The 20,199-nt window shown below is 41.9% G+C and overlaps 1 protein-coding gene and 1 pseudogene across 4 annotated transcripts in view; one reads left to right on the top strand and one right to left on the bottom strand.

The window, feature by feature from the left end:
* Window positions 1-20,199, top strand: part of LARP1 (La ribonucleoprotein 1, translational regulator) — a 93,641-nt gene that overhangs the window by 13,102 nt on the left and 60,340 nt on the right. The window lies entirely within an intron of this gene.
* Window positions 8,445-8,998, bottom strand: LOC140704250 (caspase-1-like; annotated as a pseudogene).

The following is a 20,199-nucleotide window of genomic DNA, read 5'->3' as shown; positions in this document are numbered from 1 at the left end:
AGTCTTATATTAATTTTTGCTCCAAAAAAACGCATTAGGGCTTATTTTCAGGGGATGTTTTATTTTTCATGTACAACTATCTACACTTATTCAAATACAGTGGTGCCCCGTATAGCGAGGTTAATCCGTTCCGGATTAACCTTCGCTATATGAAATCTTCGCTAAGCGGGAAGTAAAAAGCCATTGGAACGCATTAAACTTCATTTAATGTGTTCCAAATCGGCCCTAAACTTCCCACTTAGAGAAGTTTCCTGGCCCCGGGCAGCCATTTTCGCGCCCTCCCCTCGCTTGCCGAGGGCTCGAAAACGCCACGCGGGGCCATTTCGGGTCGTTTTGAAGCCGCAAAACAGCTGTTTTGCGGCTTCAAAACGGCCGCGAGCAACCCGAAATGGCCCCGCGCGGCGTTTTCGCGCCCTTGGCAAGCGAGGGGAGGGCGTGAAAACGCGGTGCGGGGCCATTTTGGGTCGTCCGCGGCCGTTTTGAAGCCACAAAACAGCTGTTTTGCGGCTTCAAAACGGACCCGAAATGGCCCCGCGCCGCGTTTTCGCGCCCTCCCCTCGCTTGCCAAGGGCGCGAAAACGCCGCGCGGGGCCATTTCGGGTCATCCGGCGCCCATTTTGGAGCCGCCAAACGCGGCTCCAAAATGGCGGCCGGACTCCCCAATCGTCGCAATGCGAGGTGCGGCGATTGGGTGCTCCGTATAGCGATCCCGAAAAAGGGGATCGCTATACGGATTCGTCGTTATACGGTGCGCTCGCTAAGCGAGGCACCACTGTACAGTCCTGTCATCTTCTTCTGGTTGCTGCACAATGAGTCCCTGGTGGAGGGTGGGCTTTCATTTAACTCGGGCTTATTTTAGGGATAGGGCTTATATTAAGAGCATCATGAAAACTCATACTAGGGCTTTTTTTAGGTTACGTTTTATTTTCAGGGAAACAGGGTTTTTTTTCTCCCTGTGTAAAAATGTTCCTTATTTCGTTGTTTTAGTGATCTTCACAGCATATTTTTAAGGTAGGCCAGTATACTTTTATTTACAGATGTTGGTTGAGAGCTGAGAGAATAGCTTAATAAAAGTTACATTATCAATATCAGTTTGAGCCAAAATTTAATGAAGAATTTTTCTAGATCAACTCGTACTCTTAATAATGTGTTTCTAGATCAACTTGTACTCTTAATAATGTGTTTTCATCAGCTGTTTCAAGTAGATAGGATTACAGAGTGTCCCATGGCAGCATTCCACAATCTTTGGAAGATGTCTTTCCTGGAATCTGAACAGTGGTCTCTTTCCCCTTGATACAGGAATATGCAATATATAAATTGTATTTTTGTAAATGTTGATGAATTTTTGAGTGGCAGTTTCTTACCAGTTAGATGCTGATATTACAGCTGTATCATTTGAGTAACAATGAGAAGATAATTTTCTATGTCATATAGACTTAATGCCTAGATCCAATGTGACTTTAATAATATCAGTGCTGTGCAGTCAAGTCTAATTCTGACTTACAGCAATCTTTTTCAGGATTTTCTTGGTAGGGAGTAATCTGAAGTGGTTTACTTTCCCCCTTTTCTGGAGGTTTCCTGCGACTGTACAGCTTGCCCAAGGCCACACAGGCTGGCTCTTCTAAGATGCCCGAACCTCAGGCTCCGCAGCCAGATACCAAACTCACTGAGCTATCAAGTCAGGCTTAATAATTGTGTGCCATCAAATCAATTCCAATTTATGGTGATGCTTTCCTAGGTTGTCAAATTAGAGAATGCACAGAAATAGTTTACTATTTTCTTCTTTTGGAAGCACTCTGAGATTGTGCAGCTTGCCCATGATTACACATGCTGGCCCTTCTCCCAGGAGGCAAAGTGGGAAATCAAACTCTCAACCTCTGATTTTGCAGTCAGAAACCGAAATCACTCAGTTATCTAGCTGGCATAATGTGCTGTTAAGTCAAATTTGACTTACGGTGACCCTTTTCAAGCTTTTCTAGGTAGAGAATACTCAAAAGTGGTTTACCATTCCCTTCTGGGGGCGTCCTGGGACTGTGCAGGTTGCCCAAGGCTGTAGAGGATGGCACTTTTGTGACACACAGTGAGGAATTCACTTCCTATACCTAACTCTCTGAGCAATCCAGCCAGCAGTATAATAGTATGTCATCAAGTCAGTTTTGACTTATGGCAACCCTTTTTGTGAGTTTACGAGGGGGTGCTGAGAAGTATTGAGCCTTTCCCAGAAAAATTGAGCTAGGAAGCTGTAACTGCCAGACTATTCTACATATTCTCCAGGAAGTCAGTTCACTTGCGACATCTGTCCTGCACCTTCTTAAGTCCCTGCAAATAAAATTATTCCGATTGCTGGTGTAACCACTCATTTGCAGCATTAATTGCCTCCAGAACACTCCCAAATCATTGTCCCTTTAGGTGTTTTTTTGAGTTTGGGGAACAGATAATAGTCAGAAGGAGCCAGGTCGGGAGAATAGGGTGGATGGGGCATCACTTGAAAGCCTAAGGACGTCAGTTTTGCCATTGTTTCACCTGCACTGTGTGATGAGGCGTTGTCATGCAACAGGATGACACCTTTGGAAAGCTGTCCTGGACTTTTTTCCTTGATGTTTTGTCTCAACTTTGTCAATAAAGGACAGTAGTATTTTGCATTGGGTTTACTGTTTTTAAAAATTGTAATGCCGCCCAGTGCAACAGAGTAGACCTTCAGTCTAGATGGGCGGGTAGAAGTCTAAATAAATAAACGAATAAAATAAATAAATAAACTAGCTAGCTAGCTAGCTCTGACTCAACAAATCTCAGGTCATGTAAAATCACGCTTTACAATCAAACAGATCACAAAATAGATGTTTTAAACACATTATTTTGAACATACAGTATTGATAAGCAAATTTTAAAATGGGCTGAAGTTCAGCTTTCCAGATTATGGATACAAGGTATGTCCTATCAGCTGTAGCCAGCATAGCCAATGGTGAGAAATGCTGGAATATCCAGTATTGCAGCATAGGAGGTGGATGGGACAGAGCTGTTTTGTCCACAACTATTGTAAAAAAGAAAAGAGAGTTTTCACAAAAAGTGTATTACGAGGGTGATGTTCAAAATCTAGCTAGTGTTATTCTTGTCCCTAAAGTTTTTCTGAAGCTGGAGAAAACATGTCTGGTTTGTAATGGTTTTCTCAGTTTGCTTCAAATATTTTGGCCAATGAACTTGTATAAATAATTTAAGAATCAAACTAAATAGTTAATTAAAACAGGGAAATAGTAGAAAACTTGGTAATTTGTTTCTGCTATGTATTGTATTGGAATAGTGTGAGAGTGTGCTCTTGTTCATTATTGGTGTAATGTTTATAGACATCTAGTTGGCTACTGTGGGAACAGAGCATTGGGCTAGGTGGACCTTGAGTCTGATCCAACAGGGCTTCTGTTATGTTATTATGACTGGGGAAGCAGTAGGGAAAATTCAAGTTAATAGTGTGGTTTAGTAGTGCAGTTTTTTAAAGCCAGCTGTTTTGCTTGTCTGAGCAGAGACAATAACTAATAGGAACTAGAATCTAATGTCACTTTTGAATGAATCAGCTGAGCATTGTGGACAGCCGGAATTAATGGTTATTTGTATAGAAGCATGTTTGGAAGGGTGCTGAGGGAGGCCTAAAATTTTTCCAGGGAACTCAGCTGGAAGCAGATCTGAGGTTTATTTGTTTGGTTCATGTTTTTTTTCTGTATGATTTTAAAAAATATAATTGAAACATGCTACTGTGTATGTCCAGATGACAAGTAATTCAGCCTTGTAAGTTGTCTCCAAATACATTAACCTGCAAGTTGCTTTTACTAACCCTCTGTGACTCATTGGGGTGGAAGGGAGTAAAGATCTATACAGTATTTCTGCAAATAGACGGCTTCCTTCCAGTAGCAGTCTCCTTGTTTCATGTGTGGCATTCCATCATTCCTCTGTTAGTTCATACACAATTCCTGATCAATTATGGTATCAGTCTCCTATTCAAAATAAGTTTGGTCTGCTATCAGTTTAAAGGATTCATAATACTATGGCTATGTATCAGACTTTCCTAAAACTGGTTCTAGATAATGTCATATAATGTGGGTTAGTGACTGAAGTCCTGTTGTTGAGTGTAATGTTACACTGGAGTAGGCCCACTGTACCAGTAAAATGTACATATGATTTGGCTCACCATATCACCACATATTCAGTGGGCCTACTTTAGTACAATTTACTACATAAAGCAAAATGATTCCAGCCAGTATGTTGTAATGTATTGATCTTTTGTGGAGATAGATAGAATTGCAAATGTGAAAATTAGGCTTGTTTTTACATCCAGAGTATTAGTTGAGCTACATGGGCAGGAACTCCCCATCATAAAAACTTAGTGCAGTTTGTGAGAATTTGATAGTATGAAAAGAGGAGGGAGGGAGGTGTTGATGGAGAAAGAGTTATTCCATAGGCCTGTACATTGTATAAATAAGCTGTTTGTGCAAATAATCTTGAAGAACTTGGGAACATTCCAGAAGAAGGAGAGTTGCAGATGGCTCTTCTTGATGAATCAAAGAGCTAGGTGTTCATAAAGGATAAGCTGCAGTTGACTTTCTTGTGCTCTGCTGTTTAAAACATGCTTTGAAATTGTGAACGAATGGTTACTTGCTTTCGCTTTTGCATGGCTTAATTTATGAAGCAGGAGCTGCGGGTTAACCTGCAGAAGCTTCTGTGCTGCAAGGTCAGAAGACCTGCAGTTGTAAGATGAAATCCACGCGATGGAGTGAGCTCTCGTCGCTTGTCCCAACTCCCGTCAATCTAGCAGTTCAAAAGCATGCCAGTGCAAGTAGATAAATAGGTACCATCACGGTGGGAAGGTAACAGTATTCCATGTCTAGACATGCTGACCATGTGACCACAGAAGATTGTCTTTGGACAAATGCTGACTCTGTGGGTTGGAAATGGAGATGAGCACCGCCCTCTAGAGTCAGACACAACTGGAAAAATTGTCAAGGGGAACCTTTACCTTTAATCGTGTACTCCCAATAGTTTTGTCTCAGTTGCTTTTTTTACATATAGTAGTCCCTATGAACTTCCTACCCTGTTTCCCCTAAAATAAGTTTGCAGTTGGTTTGCAGTTAAAACCAACCTCATCCTTCTCCCTTAGGTTGATATATTCCTATTTACTTCCTTTATCTATAGCTTTTTGTGCTGTTTGAATAGGGCAGGGGTTCCCAAACTGTGCACCGTGGCTCCAGAGGGTGCCTGGGAACTAAGCCAGGGATGCCATAGGAAAAGGGATGTAACATAGAACTCTGAAGGCTGTGGAGGAGCTGGATCCGGAAGTGAGGGCTGTGTGCCTGCATCTGTTTGTTCCTTCTCTATGGTCCCCAGTGGAGGTGCTTGCCAGGTGGTCTCATAGGTTACTTCCATCAGGACCCGGAAGGAGGTGGGCCCCTCAGGGGGATATTCAGGGGGAGAGGAGATGGGATGGCTGCGAAGGGGTGTTGAGATCCTGATCCTAGTAGCATTGAGACCTCTGATGGGCCCCTATGAGCAGGGGAGCCAGGGCCCAGTGGTCAGTAAATCAAGGGAGCCAGGAGTCCAGAGTATTTGGGAACCTCTGGAATAGGAATTTATCATTTCTTTTACTACAAGCAATTGGTTATGTCTTCTATGCTAAACTTACATTGAATTTTATTGAACTTATATTGCTTTCCTCTCTTTTAGAAGGCATACCACCCTCTCAGTCTTATGCTGTAAAGGACCTTACAAACTTAATAAATGAGATAGTTCCCTGCCCAAATATGGAGTTATTCTTTCAGTTAGTATGTATTTTAGAGGTCAGCTAGTATTAAAAATATCCAACATTCAGCTGATTTAGATGTCACAGAAACTGGTAACTAAACTTGTTTGGGAGGGGAAGGTAGGCAAATTATTTAACACTTGACTCTTTTGGTAATATCTGAAGTGAATGTGCTTAACAGGATATAAGTTTGCTTGCTTGCTTGTTTGTTTTAACCAGTACAGCATCAGTGGCCCCTATCTTTTCAGAGAGTACCTACAAAATAATTGCCTTCAAATTGTTTCTCCAGTGAACGCTCATAAATTTATTTTACAATTGTATGGGTTTATGGAGCAAATTAGTTGTTTTTGTTAGCAAACGGAAAGTTGGTCTGAAAGAGTAAAAGATTGTTCATTTTACCTGAGGCATCTGTTTTAAATCTCATATGTAGATTCAGCGTCTGATGCCAAAAATGTTTTTAAGACTTCAGAGGACCTGGTGATGTGTGTTATGAATTCAGTTCAGGTCTCTTCTCAGAGCATGAGAGCCTGCATTCTTGAGAATGTCTCCTCAGTCCCTTGTCAGTACAGTGGTGCCCCGCATAGCGAGGTTAATCCGTTCCGGATTAACCTTCACTATGGGGAAACATTGCTATACGGATAAAAAAAAAAACCAATGGGCCCAAAACTCACCGTTTTGCGGTGTTTCCCCATGTTCCGGCGGCCATTTTGGGTGTTCCGGCGGCCATTTTCGAACCACCGGACAGCTGTTCCCCCCTCGCAATGCAAAGAAACATCGGTATCCGATCGTAAAATCCGCATCGGTATGCGGATTCATCGTTAAACGGTGCGCTCGTTATGGGAGGCACCACTGTAGTTCGGAATAATAATCTACCTTATAGAGCTGTTGTAAGGATTGCTAGGAGAACATGTGCAGTTGGTTTTGAGTTTTCCAAAGCCCTGCAAAAGTACTGTGTAGTGGTTTGATTTGTAGATTCAAGCTGCCAGTATCTTTTGGAAACCTAGAAGTTAAACTGGTGTCACACTCAGTGTGGTGTTGTGGATAGAAGGATGGATTAGGACACAGGGAACCTAGGTTTGAGTCCCTGCTCAGCCATTAAAACTTACTGAGGGTGGTGTGGTGGCACTGGTAAAACTGCTCCTTAAATATGCCACTTACCTTGAGAGGCAGTAAGGTCATTAGAAGTCAGTTCCAACTTAACAGCATATAACAACAATAACCATGTAAATGTGAACTAGCTGGATAGTTCCATGAGTTGAACAGCTGTCACGAGAGCCATGATTTGGGATTTCCTCCTGGGAGAAGAGCCAGCCTTTGTGTTCATGAGCAAGCTACACAATCCCAGAGTGCCCCCAGAAGAAGGCAATGGTAAACTAGTTCTAAGTACTTTATACATAGAAAACCCTGAAAAGGGTACCCCTAAGTTGGAATTGACTCAACAGTACATAAAACATTTGTTGTTGTTAAGTATGATTTGAAATAGCATGCTTGTGGCATTATGTTATTGCCATTCATAATTAAGGAAGTGATTTCTTAAGGAGTTATTGATGCATATTCTTTTTTAAACAAGAAGTCTGTTTTTCCTGTTGCTACTAGGTCATTCCTTAGCATTTACCTCTGATTGGGATTGATTTAATTTGATTCAGTTCAAATCACAGATTTCAATAAATGATTAAATATGCCCACATACTTGGCAGTAAGCCACATCAACTCAGTGAGAGTTGTTTCTAAGTAGATGCATACAGAATTCAGCTGTAAATTTCCTTTTTCCTAAGAATTATATAAACACAAATACACATATGCACACACATCAGTTTTTATTTTCAAAAATTGCAATGAAATGCAGTGTTTCCACTACTCAAGAACAAAATCCCAACTTCTACAGACATTGGATATGCTGGTTGAGGAAGATGAGAGTTGCAGTCCATCTCAGCTGAAGGGCTGTCGATTTTGAGGAAACTGACCTAGTGAAAGGGATATCCAACATAATACAGACTAGTGTAGAAGTTTTCAGAACATGGACTTTCCCTGAAAAATCCATGTGGCTGTTGCATTCTCGTAATGTCTTCACAAGTATTCCTGTGAAGACAGAATGTCCTGTCTGTGCTTCTGGAGCCAAAAATACGCAGGTACAGTAGTAACATTTTGTAGATAAAGGTAGTCTGACTAGAACAATAGTCCCAGGAAAGAGGTGCATAAGAATTATGATCACTCCACTGAACAAGGTCCACATCAGTCATGCTAGAACTTCTTTTGTGGTTTCTGACACAATAGAAGAGAAATTGTTTGGTTGCAATTGATGTATTGTTTGGTTGCAATTGAAAATGGTGGAGCTTTCTTATACTTTATTTATTGTTTCTTTATTTAAAATATTTTTACCCCATCCTTCTTAAAAATGATCCAAGGTGGCTTACATCAAAAGTAGAACAGAATACCTTGCAGGATGGGGGGCTCTTTTAGAGGTTTTTAACTAAGGGATAGCTGCCCATCTGTCAGAGATGCTTGAGCTGTGGATCTCCTCCTTTGGTAAGGTGTCAGACTACATGGCCCTTGGGTTCCCTTTCAGCTCTACAATTCCAATTCTCAGCAGGGCATTGTGATTGCCAAGGAGTCAACTACACCTGCAGAGTGCCAGTCTGGGCTGCTACTTCTTCATGTGACTTTAGTGGCCTGGGAAGAGATAGAATTTCCTGCTCAGGATAGTTCTGTCCTTTAAAGACATCTGGAGGGTGTTTTTGTTTTCAAAAGACTGCAAGACCTTCTGGAAGATCTCTTCTAGGTTGCAATTCAAGGTGCATTCCTTGACATACTCTATAAGCCTGGCAGTGAAGACAGAACCAGTGGCTTCTCCAAAACATTGGGAAGTAAAGGCAGACAATGTTACTCTCTATGTGGACTTTCTGAATGACATCACTTGCACATTGTGACGGGAGCACAGGTTGTAACTAGAAATAGGAGGCTCTTATGAGTAATTCACATTGGTTAATTGTTGCACTGACAGGCTTGAATGGCAGTCACTTTGGGTTTCCTCAGCAAAGCTGGGCAGTTCTTGTTGAAGGTAAAGAAGACAATGTCAGCGGAGAGGATGTCTGTGTCTTTGCCCTGGCTGTTGACTTTGTACAGTCCCCAACTCCTAGAGGACAGGAGGACCAGGAAGGTGCTGTCATTGGTCCTGTGCGCTTTTTGGGCTGCAAAGTGCTGTAAGCAATATGTCATACCCTAAGTTGGTGTCTATTTCAGCAGTGTAATCCAGCTCATTCAGGAGATTGGTCATCTGCTTCAGGTGCACCTTGCCTCCTCCTGTGGTAGTCAAAGATGATGTTGCAGATAATCAAAGCTAAGTGAGTCTATGAGTCTATGTATTTTAGTCCTTCATCCAGTAGATCTCTCTTGCTTTATCTCTTGGAACAGTTTGCTTTCTGCACTCCATGGGCTGGACTACTTTTGCTGGGATGGTAGTGTCAGGTGGGGAAACTGAAAGGTCTGGAGGGTTGGAAGTTAGGCCCAGTTCTCTGGTTAAGAATTGGGTTTGACTCAGGAGTTCTGCAAGGATGATCAAGTAGGCCCTTGGACCTTTTGTCCTAACAGGATTGATCAAGGTCCATGACTGGCCTTCTTCTTTTCTTGCTTCACTTCCATTGTTCAGCACTCTGTTGTAGGACAGACTATCCAGGAGCAGATTGATGATGACTTTGTTCAATGATTTCAATCTATGCATGAACTCCAGCCACACTTCCAACATTGTCTTGTCTGCCATGGCCACTCAAAGCCCAGTCATGTCTATTATTCATTTATATATAAGTGTCTCAAAGTTATAGATCTTCAAAAAAATGTTAACTGGCTTGCAGGGACAGCAGAGAAGAGATGGAGAGCTGCATTCTTATGGTGCAGAAAACAGGGTTTCGATTTTCTAAGAGCACATTTGTTATCTATGTTTGAAGTCAAGAAGAGACAGAATGCTTATCTCTTTTACTAGCCTAGTTACTTTCCTGCATGCAGTAGCTAGTTGCTTTTGACTTTTAAACCAGCACTTAAATACAGTGCTGTTGTTAGCCTTGGAACTGTGTGTAGTTATTTAAACATTGAACCTTCTGAGGGATGCTTCAAAAATTATCTTTCTTGTATATATACCTAAGAAAAATTAAGTATATAACCTGAACTGATCTGATCAATGTGTTATACTGCTCTGGTCAGAAATTGGTTAATAAGGACCATATTTTCAACTGAGCAAGTGGTTGAAAGGACAGTGACATTAGATGATTATCTTTTTAGTCTTACACTGACAGACGGCTTGAATATTTCAGTGTCAGTGCAGATAGCAGTGGAAACTTTGGCAAAACTCTTTCCTGAGGCACTCGGTTACTCATTGTCCTTTCCCTTAGCTCTTTATGGGAATGAACATAATGACAGAGGGAAGTAGCCCTAAATGTTTCTCTGTTCAGTATGTGGATCAGTAAGCAGAGATGGAATGAACAAAACTGTTCCTCGAGACAAATAATGAAGCACCATTATTGGAACTTGTAGTACAGTTGCAAAACAGCCTGTTAGATACTTGTATGTTTACATGTTCAGATGCTTAACTGTGTATCTTAGTGACTGTATATTCTCTACTGCAGTGATGGCAAACCTTTTTGAGCCGGAGTGCCCAAACTGGGGGAGGGACACCACAATCTGGCAGAGGTGGTGGCAGAAAGGGGAATCCTGGGCACGGAGGTGCTCCAGACCCCACTCCAGATCTGCCTTCTGTCGTGCCCAATCCTGCCCCTGCCTATAAATCGGCCGGCCCAGCAGCTTCTCCAAATCCTGGCCTGCTGCCTGTTGGGGTGCTAGGAACTGCGGCTGCAGCCGTCTCCTCAGATTTGGCTGCCAGGGATAGCAATCCAGCGACTTATGGCTCGCATGCCCACAGAGAGGGCTCTGCGTGCCAGCTGTGGCACACGTGCCATAGGTGTGCTGTCGCTACTCTATGGTATGAAAAGTTATCCTATGCAGTCTTCATTAACTCCATGTGCAAAGTAAGAGAGAGGAATGTCTGGCTTATGGAAGTAATCCAACCCATTAAAGCAGTGGTCCCCAACCTTTTCTGAACTGCAGACTGGTTGGGGGGCAGGGTTGTGCATGGGTGGGCAGGGCACCCCATGCATGCATGGGGGGCATCTGTGCGTGCACGGGGGTGTGGGTTGGGGGGTCGGAGATCTGTCTCTGTGGCCCGGTCTTGTTAAGGCCACGGCCCAGTACCGGGCTGGGGATTGGGGGTCACGGCATTAAAGGATTGGTTCTTGGCTGTGAGACTACTGAGGAGATAATCCTCAAGTCCCACCACTTCCAAAGCACCCTGGTCTTTTTCCCTGATATGAAAAACTTGGGGAGGAGTTGATCTCTATGTAACCTCTGATTACTAATCAAGATAAAATGATAAATCATCCAATATCTCTTCTTTAATGGGAAGATAAGTGAGATGAAGAAGGTTTTCAACTGGGCTTGTGATCAGTGCAGTTTAGTCCTGATCAGGCTCTACTGAGTCCACCTCAGAGGACTTTTATTTCCTTGCTGTTTTCTAGAACAGGGAACAATAAAAGTGGCACTTGATTTTGCCCTGTGACAACGTACCCTCCTTTAGTGGCTTGAGGTGAGGAATCTAGCTCACTACTCTTGTCCGAATACAGTGGTGCCCCGCTAGACGCTTACCCCGCATGACGTCGAAATCGCTTGCCAATGACATTTTTGTGATTGCTATTCCGATCGCAAAACGATGGTTCCAATGGGGGAAATCTGTTTTACGTTAATTAGGAGCCTGCTTCACGAACTGTTTGTTCGCAAAACAATGTTTTTTCCGGCTCCGCAAAATGGCTTTCCTCTGCAAAATGACTTCCCTCCCTTCTCAAAATGGCTGCTTTCCGGATGGAAGCTTCGCATTACAGCGATTTAGAACAGCTGATCGGCAGTTCTCTATGGACAATCTTGCTGGATGATGAGGTGTTTCCCCCATTAGAACACATTGACCGGATTTCAGTGCATTCCAGTGGGTTTCTTTTTTTCACTTGATGACAATTTTGCTTAACAGCGATTTTGCTGGGACGCATTATCGTCGTCAAGCGGGGCACCACTGTACTTCCATTTATAAGGGTCTTTCCAAGCTTGTTGGAAAGCTCTTTTTTTTTTTTAAGCTTAGTTGGTATCAGAAACTGAATCAGCTAGCAGTTGAAGTTCAAGTTTGTCATACTAACTTGTGTTCTGGTTAATCCCAGTATTCGTTCCTGCTTCATTTTGTTGTGTCAGAGTTGCAAAGCTTTTTATTGATGGTAATAGTTTCAGGACAGTTAGTTCTTATTTTCTGAGGGGTCCACAACTTTTGACTGACATTTGTGTCCAGTCAGAAATCTGTATTTATTTACTGTATTTATTTATTTATTTATTTATTAGATTTCTATCCCACCCATCTAGACCAAAGGATTACTCTGGGTGGACTACTCTGTAGTCATCAGGACTGTAGCTCTCCCCTCAGTAGTTGAGGTCATGCCCCTGATACTTTGCTCACCAGCATGAGCTCAAAGACAGTCTTCTTCCTAATGCCAAGCATTAAGCTGAGGAGGTTTGTGGAAAAGAGAAGGTTACACTAAAAAATAAAGCAAAAGACAGCAATAATGTTGTACAGTGCTATTGTGAAGAGACCTTATTCAGTTAGAGCAGTGGTCCCCAACCTTTTCCCAACCGCGGACTGGTTGGGAGGCGTGGCATGCTCGTGTGGGGGCGTGTCATGCTTGCGGGGCGCATGGGCACTCGCGAGGGGGCAGGAGATCTGTGTCCGCGGCCTGGTCTTGCCTAGGCCACAGACTGCTGCCAGGTTGCAGACCAGGGCTTAGGGTTATAGTGCTGAGTTATCAAATCCAAGATGTATCTCACTGTTCTAAAAGTATAGCCAAAGCACTCCCATTTCCTTTCCTTTCCCATGCAGTCATGTTGTTGCCAGAAAAATAAAGGAAACCACTGTTGCCTAGGCACGAATACCTACAGTCCTTTAAAGAGGTTTCCCTTAAGTTTTAAGGTTTTTATCTACATTGACACTTTCCACTTAATTTTCATATCTTCTGTTCCGCTAATAGTCGTCATGTCCAAAAAAGAGTACTATCTTATTTAGACAAAGTGCCTGTTATGGGTGACTGGCAAAGTAATTCTGTAATCTTACATTTGCAAGGGCTAAAGTGTGTCATAGTTTTTGGGATAGGAAATGCTGTTGAATTTTTTTCAGTTTTGTAAATAAGCATACCTTGTTCAACTTTGTATTGGAAGCCGCCTAGAGTGGACTGGTAGTCCAGATAGGCGGGGTATAAATCAAATAAATAATAAATAAATAAATACCTTCTTGACTAACATCTAGATTGACTGCATTTTGAAAAGAGAATTGTAATAGTAGATCGGTTTCTTCTGTGTTGTCTAGCATTCCATAGATGCTTTTAATGGATTTTTATTATGTTGATGTCTGCATGATGTAATGGTATGAGCATTGAAGAATTTACACCAGGGATTGAAATTGCTTAGGGTTGATTGAGGACTAAATGTGAATGGTTCCCGTTGTGGGCTTAGTTAGAGGTCTTGTACATTCTGATATATTGTAAAGGTAATAAAGAGATGATACAGCTCAATGGAGTGGAGTGCCTGGCTGCACAGCTAGGGATGGGAACTTCAAATCTCCACAGTACCTCCTGGGAAAGAGGCCAGCCATGAGCCATCAGAGTGTTTGTGGCTTATGTGTCCTGTCACTTGTGCGGTGTTGCACAAGCTGCATGGTACAAGACGAGGGACTGGAAAATGATTTCTCAGTATTTGTCATCTAGGAAACCGTAGGAAGGATGTCATAAATTGGAATATGCTACTTACTGAATTTTTGCTGAATCTTTATACTTCCACATTTTGCATGCTCTTAATGTCCCAAATAGATTGACCTTGTTAAAATTTTGAAGGTATGGGTCACCTGGTTCCTGTGTGATTCGGAGGAAAATGGAAGGAAATGCTAGTAAAAATAGATACTGGGTCATCTCTAGCTTGTATCTAAATTGGTGCTATATCAGTGATCTTGAAATAAATTGCCTCTTATCATTACTATGCCAGCTTTTGAGAAAGCTTTAAGTGAGTTAGTTAGTCATGTTAGTCACTTGATGTATATTGAATGGGAATATTTTAAATTGTACCGTATCTCTCTGTTATATTTGCCAACATTTGAACTTTTTCTTTACCTTTTATGCATTGCCTGTGCAGGGTCAGCCCTACCAAGAAGCAAAATGTTGTCTGGGCAAAAGAGTAGAAAGCCAGTGTATGGAGAAATGGTTTGAGGACTGATAATTGTTGCTGCCTGGATTAAGTGGGTAGTTAAGATTATATTAGTCATTTTCCAGCTGTGAGAATTCCCTTAACAAGACCTGTCCACTTAGAGCAGTGGTTCCCGATCTTAGGACCCCAGATGTCCTTGGACTATAACTTCCGGAAATCCTTGCCAGCACATCTAGTAGCGAAGGCTTCAGGGAGTTTTAGGCCAAGAACATCTGGGGACCCGAGGCTGGGAAATACTGACTTAAGAGGAAACCTAAGAGCCTTCATATTAGTCGTTTTTTCTTGTTGAGTTGGGCATAGATCTGGAAGCCTTATTACAATGTACTGTATACACATTAAAGTAGGGGCATGTCTTCAAAGAAAGGCATGCCAGTTTTGACTGTTTGAGGGAAGTAGTCTTTGCTTTTGCAATTGCTCCCATTAAATGAGCTTTATGATTCTTTTGTCATTTAGAGTCACAGGTGAATGATGTGTTGAGATTTGCTTTGCTTCATAGTAGTGTCACACCATTCTAGTCATATATAATGTGTCCCTGAAGATGGACAATAAATATAAACTAAGCTATTTTATCCAAATATGTAAATTTTAGAGTTAGGATATGGACTGCTCTCAGTCTATTTTCTGAAAGATAAGACTGCAGTACCTGGTCACCCTTGACATCTAGGAATTGCCTGGATACTACCTCCTAACCAAAGCAACTGCCTTGATTCCAACCCTTGCCTAGTCTGGGAGATTGTTCAGATTGTTGAGGCTATTTGAAGGGGAATGTGATTGCTTGGGTGTGCACTGTGCTTGGACTGCTGGATTCAAATCTGTCTGTACCCAAAGAGTTCTCTTAGGTTTGGACACTAAAGCCAGGAGTTGCAGCCCATTATGTCAAGTTGCAGTTCATTTGAAGCCTCAATTTGTCTTTGCAACAATTCAGAATTTTTTTGTGAGCACTGAGGACTAGTTAGTATAATCATTTACATTTAGCCTAATAGCTTTTAGACGCTGAAATATAGTGCCATTGTACAAAACGATGGTAAGAGTATTGCTTACAGTTCTGGTTGCTGCCCCTCGAAAAAGACATATTGGAACTGGAAAGGGTGCAGCAGAGAACAACTAAAATAATGACTGGACTGGGGCACCTCCCTTATAATGAAAGGCTGCAGGGTTTGGGGCTCTTTAGTCTAGAGAAAAGGTTTGTGAGGGGTACATAAGTGAGACATATAAAATTATGCAGGAGATGGATAAAGTGGACAGAAGGAAGCTGTTTTCCCTCTCATACAATACTAGAACCAGGGGACATCCACTCTAATTGAGTGTTGGGAGAGTGAGAACAGACAAAAGCAAAATTTTATTTCCCCAGTATGTTAGTCTGTGGAACTCCTTGCCACAAGATGTGGTGATGACATCTGACCCAGATGCCTTGAAAAGGGGTTTGGACAGATTTCTGGAGGAAAAGTCCATTGCAGGTAACAAGCAATGATGGGGATGTATAATCTCCAGGCTTAGAAGCACCTCCGAATGCCAGATGCAGGGGAAGGGTATCAGGAGAGAGGTATCAAGTTGTCTCGTGTGCTCCCAGAGGAATCTGGTGAGATACAGGAAGCTGGATTAGATGGGCCCTTGGCCTGATCCAGCAGGGCTCTTCTTATGTGCTTAAGTTGGACTTTTGTTTTGGCAGCAACAGAGACACCACCCAAAACTAAAGCTAGTTGTGTTATCAATAGACTTTGTAGAATATAAAGCATTGAATGAATCTTAGTTTAGCGTGAAGCTGTGCAACCCAGAGGTTTCCTGTGGCATGGCCTCATCTGTGAAATTTCATGGGTGCAACAGCCCTTCTGCCATCAGATTCCTTCAATGTGATTTACCTTTTTAGTTGTAGCTGCTGTCAACACTGCTGCAATGTGATTCCTCCCTCCTGCTGATTTTTCATGTTGGATCCCTTCGTGTAGTCTTTTTTTACCATTGCCATTAGATTTCTTCCTAGCACCACTTTCAGAAAGATCTTTAGTTCCATGATTGGCTGCAAAAGCTTCTTCTAGCAGGTACAATGTAGAAAAGTGGGGTGCGGGGAGAATTAATATAGGGCAGAATGACATTCATAGGAAAAATGAGTTTTAGCAAAAAGGGTACAAATGAGAGGGTGAGCTCTAGTAGTACTTTGCAACAAGAATAGGCCTGTTAAATCAGGGATTTGGTGAGTCAACTCATTTGTATTTTCCATTGATTTAACGGGCCTGCTCTAGTTATGACTTACTACTATGTTTCCCATGTCTTATATTAATTTTTGCTCCAAAAATGATTGAGGGCTTATTTTCAGGGATGTTTTATTGTACAGTCATGTCCTCTTCTTCTGGTTGCTGCACAATGGTGGAGGGCAGGGTTTCACTTAACTGGGGCTTATTTAGGGGAGAGGGCTTATATTACAAGCATCCTGAAAACTCATACTAGGGCTTATTTTCAGGGAAACGGGGTACTGGATTTCAGCCAGTGTGGCAGTAAAAAAAATGCTGAAATTTCAGTTCTGGACATGAAACCTATAGGTGGGTGCCTCCCAGGGTATCACCTTGCTTTAATGTATAAAATAGCCCTTTGTCACAGTGATACATACATTATTTTGTAATTAAAGCAAGGATTTAGAATTGAGCGGACAACTTTAGTAGGTTTAGGGGCCATATTTGCTTTCCCTTAGACTTTGGAGCATCACACTGGAACACCCTGACTCCCCCATGCCATGGGGGGGGGGAAACGCTGGTGTGATAATTTTTAAACTTCTGTCTTTGGTTTGTATGTTTTGAACTATTATTTTATACCCACCATTAGTTTGCTTCTACTGTATCTTGATAGAAATATTGAATATGTTTATATAAAGCAAATAAATGAGCAACTGGGAATTGCAAGATGTTAGTTGTCATAGACAGCTTTTCATAAAAGTTGGCATGTCAGTTAAATTTACAGCACAGTAAAGACCTGTAGATATCCTTTTTAAGACAGTTGTAAGTTGTCCATTAAAAAGATTTAGGCACTGATCGGATTATATTGTTTCAGAAGCCACATCTTCTGTGGATTGACATTTTAAGCTGGTGTTTACTTAAAGGGTGCTGATAAGCAGAGGCTCTGTGTGCTCTGTTCCCAGGAGATTGCTGGCTCTCTTGTCAGGCACCTCACCCACATTCTTTCAAACTTTCTAAGGAAAGCTTTCAAAGGTTTTACAGCAGTGCCTCGATTTACAAACTTTATCCATTCCGGAAGATAGTTGTAACTCAAAATGGTCGTAAATCGAAGCGCCATTTCCCATAGGAATGCACTGAAATGCAATTAATCCGTTCTGACCAAAGCAAGCAAGCAAGCAAACTGTGCAAGACCCATCGGAAATGCAAAAAAAGCAAGGCAGAAAGCAAACAAACCATGCAAGACCCATCGGAAATGCAAAAAAGCCATGCAAAAAGCAAGCAAACCCCGCAAGACCCATCAGAAATGGGGGGACTCAAAAAGCAAACAAACCCCCCAAGACATATCGGAAGTGGGGGGGAACCCCAAAAAGCATACAAATCCCCTAATACCCATCAGAAGTGGGGGGAAACCCCCCAAAAACAATCACCCCCCAAGACCCATCACAGCATAGAAACATAATCCCACCACCCAGCCCAAAACCACTCTGCAAAACCCATCCAGAACAGTTTTGTGAAAGCAGCACCTTACTTTACCAGGCAGTCCAAAGCCGCCTCCGATCGCACTCACTCTAATCATTGGGGTGAAAGAGCTACAAAGAAGCAGCCTCTTCACCTACCAACAATTAGCAATTTGAATTCCCAGCCTTTTCCCCCTGCCTTGTTTTGGTTGTAGCTTGAAGCTCTGGCCGCAAATTGGAGCAAAATTTTGCAGCTAGAGCTGGTCGTAACTCGAAATTGTCATATGTCATGACGTTCCCAAGTTGATTCACCACTATATTATCTTTCAGAAATGCTACTCTCATGGGTGCAGATTTGACAAAGATCTGTCTGTCTGTCTGTCTGTCTGTCTGTCTGTCTGTCTGTCTGTCTGTCTGTCTGTCTGTCTGTCTGTCTATCTATCTATCTATCTATCTATCTATCTATCTATCTATCTATCTATCTATCTATCTATCTAATCTTTCTCTTTAAAAACTTTGCAAGGTTCTTTATATAATTACAAGAAAATATTGAAAAACTAAAAACAGTAAGTATGTGTGTATTCTGTGTTGTCACGTTAGAACCAACTTGTGGCAACCCTAATAGGGCTTTCAAGCTGAGATATTTAAGGAGCTGTTTTACTCCCAGTGAGTTTCCATGGCCACGTGGGGACGCAAAACCTGTTCTCCAGAGTCCTGGTCTGTCATTCTATTCACTAACCACACTCAGGATCTTTGTCTTTACCCTTAAGATAGTGCAGCTATTTCTTGAGGGGCAACTTAACCTTGGAATATTTGTGTCACCCTGATGTCAAGACTCACAGGCTTTCTCCTGTGTAAGCTATTAATGAGAATACGGCTACTGACCATGTAGATGTTGTAGATCTGCTTGCTGATCTTTCCTGAAAAGGATGTTTTAAATATCTGTGGAACTGTGTTGTCAGAATTTTTCTGACTAGCCAGTAACTTACTGTATTTGTCCTTCCTTTTGTTAGACCTGCGTGTATGAAGAGTAAAACAGAAAAAGAAAATTCAAACTTTTGAAATATTTCTGAGAGGCAAGGTACTGGCTACAATCACTATGTTCCTAGCTTTTGTCTTGGCATCCCCCATAGGGAACATCGTTTTGCAATTGATTTTTTTATCGCAAAATCTTCGTCGTGATGCGATTTAATCGTCAAGCGGAGCATTCGTAATGCGAGGCACCACTGTAGGTGATTAATTACTAGATATTTGCACATTATTTTTGATGAGTAAATTGGCATATGGCATAGCTGATTTATTTTTATTTGTTTATGCTTACCAATTTGAATATTTCTCAGTAGAACAGGTGTTGCTCAGTGGGATGGAGCACCTGGCTGTAGAGGCAGTATCTGATAGTTCAATCATACTGTGCCTCCTGGAAGAAGGGAGATCATCCAGAGTACAGTGGTGCCTCGCAAGACAAATTTAATTCGTTCCACGGTTAATGTTGTCTTGTGAAAAATTCATCTTGCGAAATGCGTTTTCCCATAGGAATGCATTGAAATCTAATTAATGTGTTCCTATAGGCAAAAAAAGTCAGAACAAAGTCAAATTTGGTTTACAAAGGGTTCATTAAGTGCTCTTTAAAGCCATAGATATTGTGCAGATGATTTTAAAAATTTCAATCGATTTTAAACATGAGGCAGGAACAAAAACCTGAAAACATTCGTCTTGCAAAGCATGGCCATAGGAACATTTGTCTTGCGAGTCATCAACCCCATTGCCAAAACCATTTGTCTTGCAAGTTTTTTTTCTCTCTGCGAGGCATTTGTCTTGCGAGGCACCACTGTATATGTGGCTGGTGAGCAACGTACCCTCTAACTTTCAGCTCCACTGAGCAAGGTTCTGCCTTGCGCACACATGACTTTGCTCCTGCGTGCACGTGTGACTCTGCTCCTCCACACAACCGGAATCTAATATGATCACAGCACGGAGGCAGGGAGAGGCGTGCGCACACATGTGTGCCCAGCTTAGAGGGAACCTTGGTCGTGAGGGTATATGCTCTCATAGCTGTTTAATCCTGCGTGTTATCAGAGTGCCCCCAGAAGGAGAAACTGGTAAACCACTTCTGAAAACTTACAAAACTTAGAGAGGTTCACTATAAATCAGAATTGACTTGATGGCATAATACTTCCCACTATTAGTTGATTCTAGAGATTTTTTTTACAGTAAGAGAAAGTAAAACTTAATAAATAATACAGCAAAATATTGTAGTAAAAGTGTCAAGCTGAATAGAATACAGAATGAAGGGATTGGGACCTTAGAAATAGGCATGCTTTAAAAAATCTGATAGAATAAATGGTTTTGACAAGAAACTTGTATAGCATATTGTAGCTGAAAGTTTTCTCTGTGTGTTGGGCCTTTTGGCAAGAGATAATGTGATTTCTGGTACAGCACATCTGTAGAGTATAAAGTTAAGAGAAGT

The sequence above is a fragment of the Pogona vitticeps genome, chromosome 2, assembly GCF_051106095.1.
Source record: "Pogona vitticeps strain Pit_001003342236 chromosome 2, PviZW2.1, whole genome shotgun sequence".
Classification (NCBI taxonomy): Eukaryota; Metazoa; Chordata; class Lepidosauria; order Squamata; family Agamidae; genus Pogona; species Pogona vitticeps.
The sequence above is the reverse complement of the archived record's forward strand: the minus strand, read 5'-3'. Positions and strand labels throughout refer to the sequence as shown.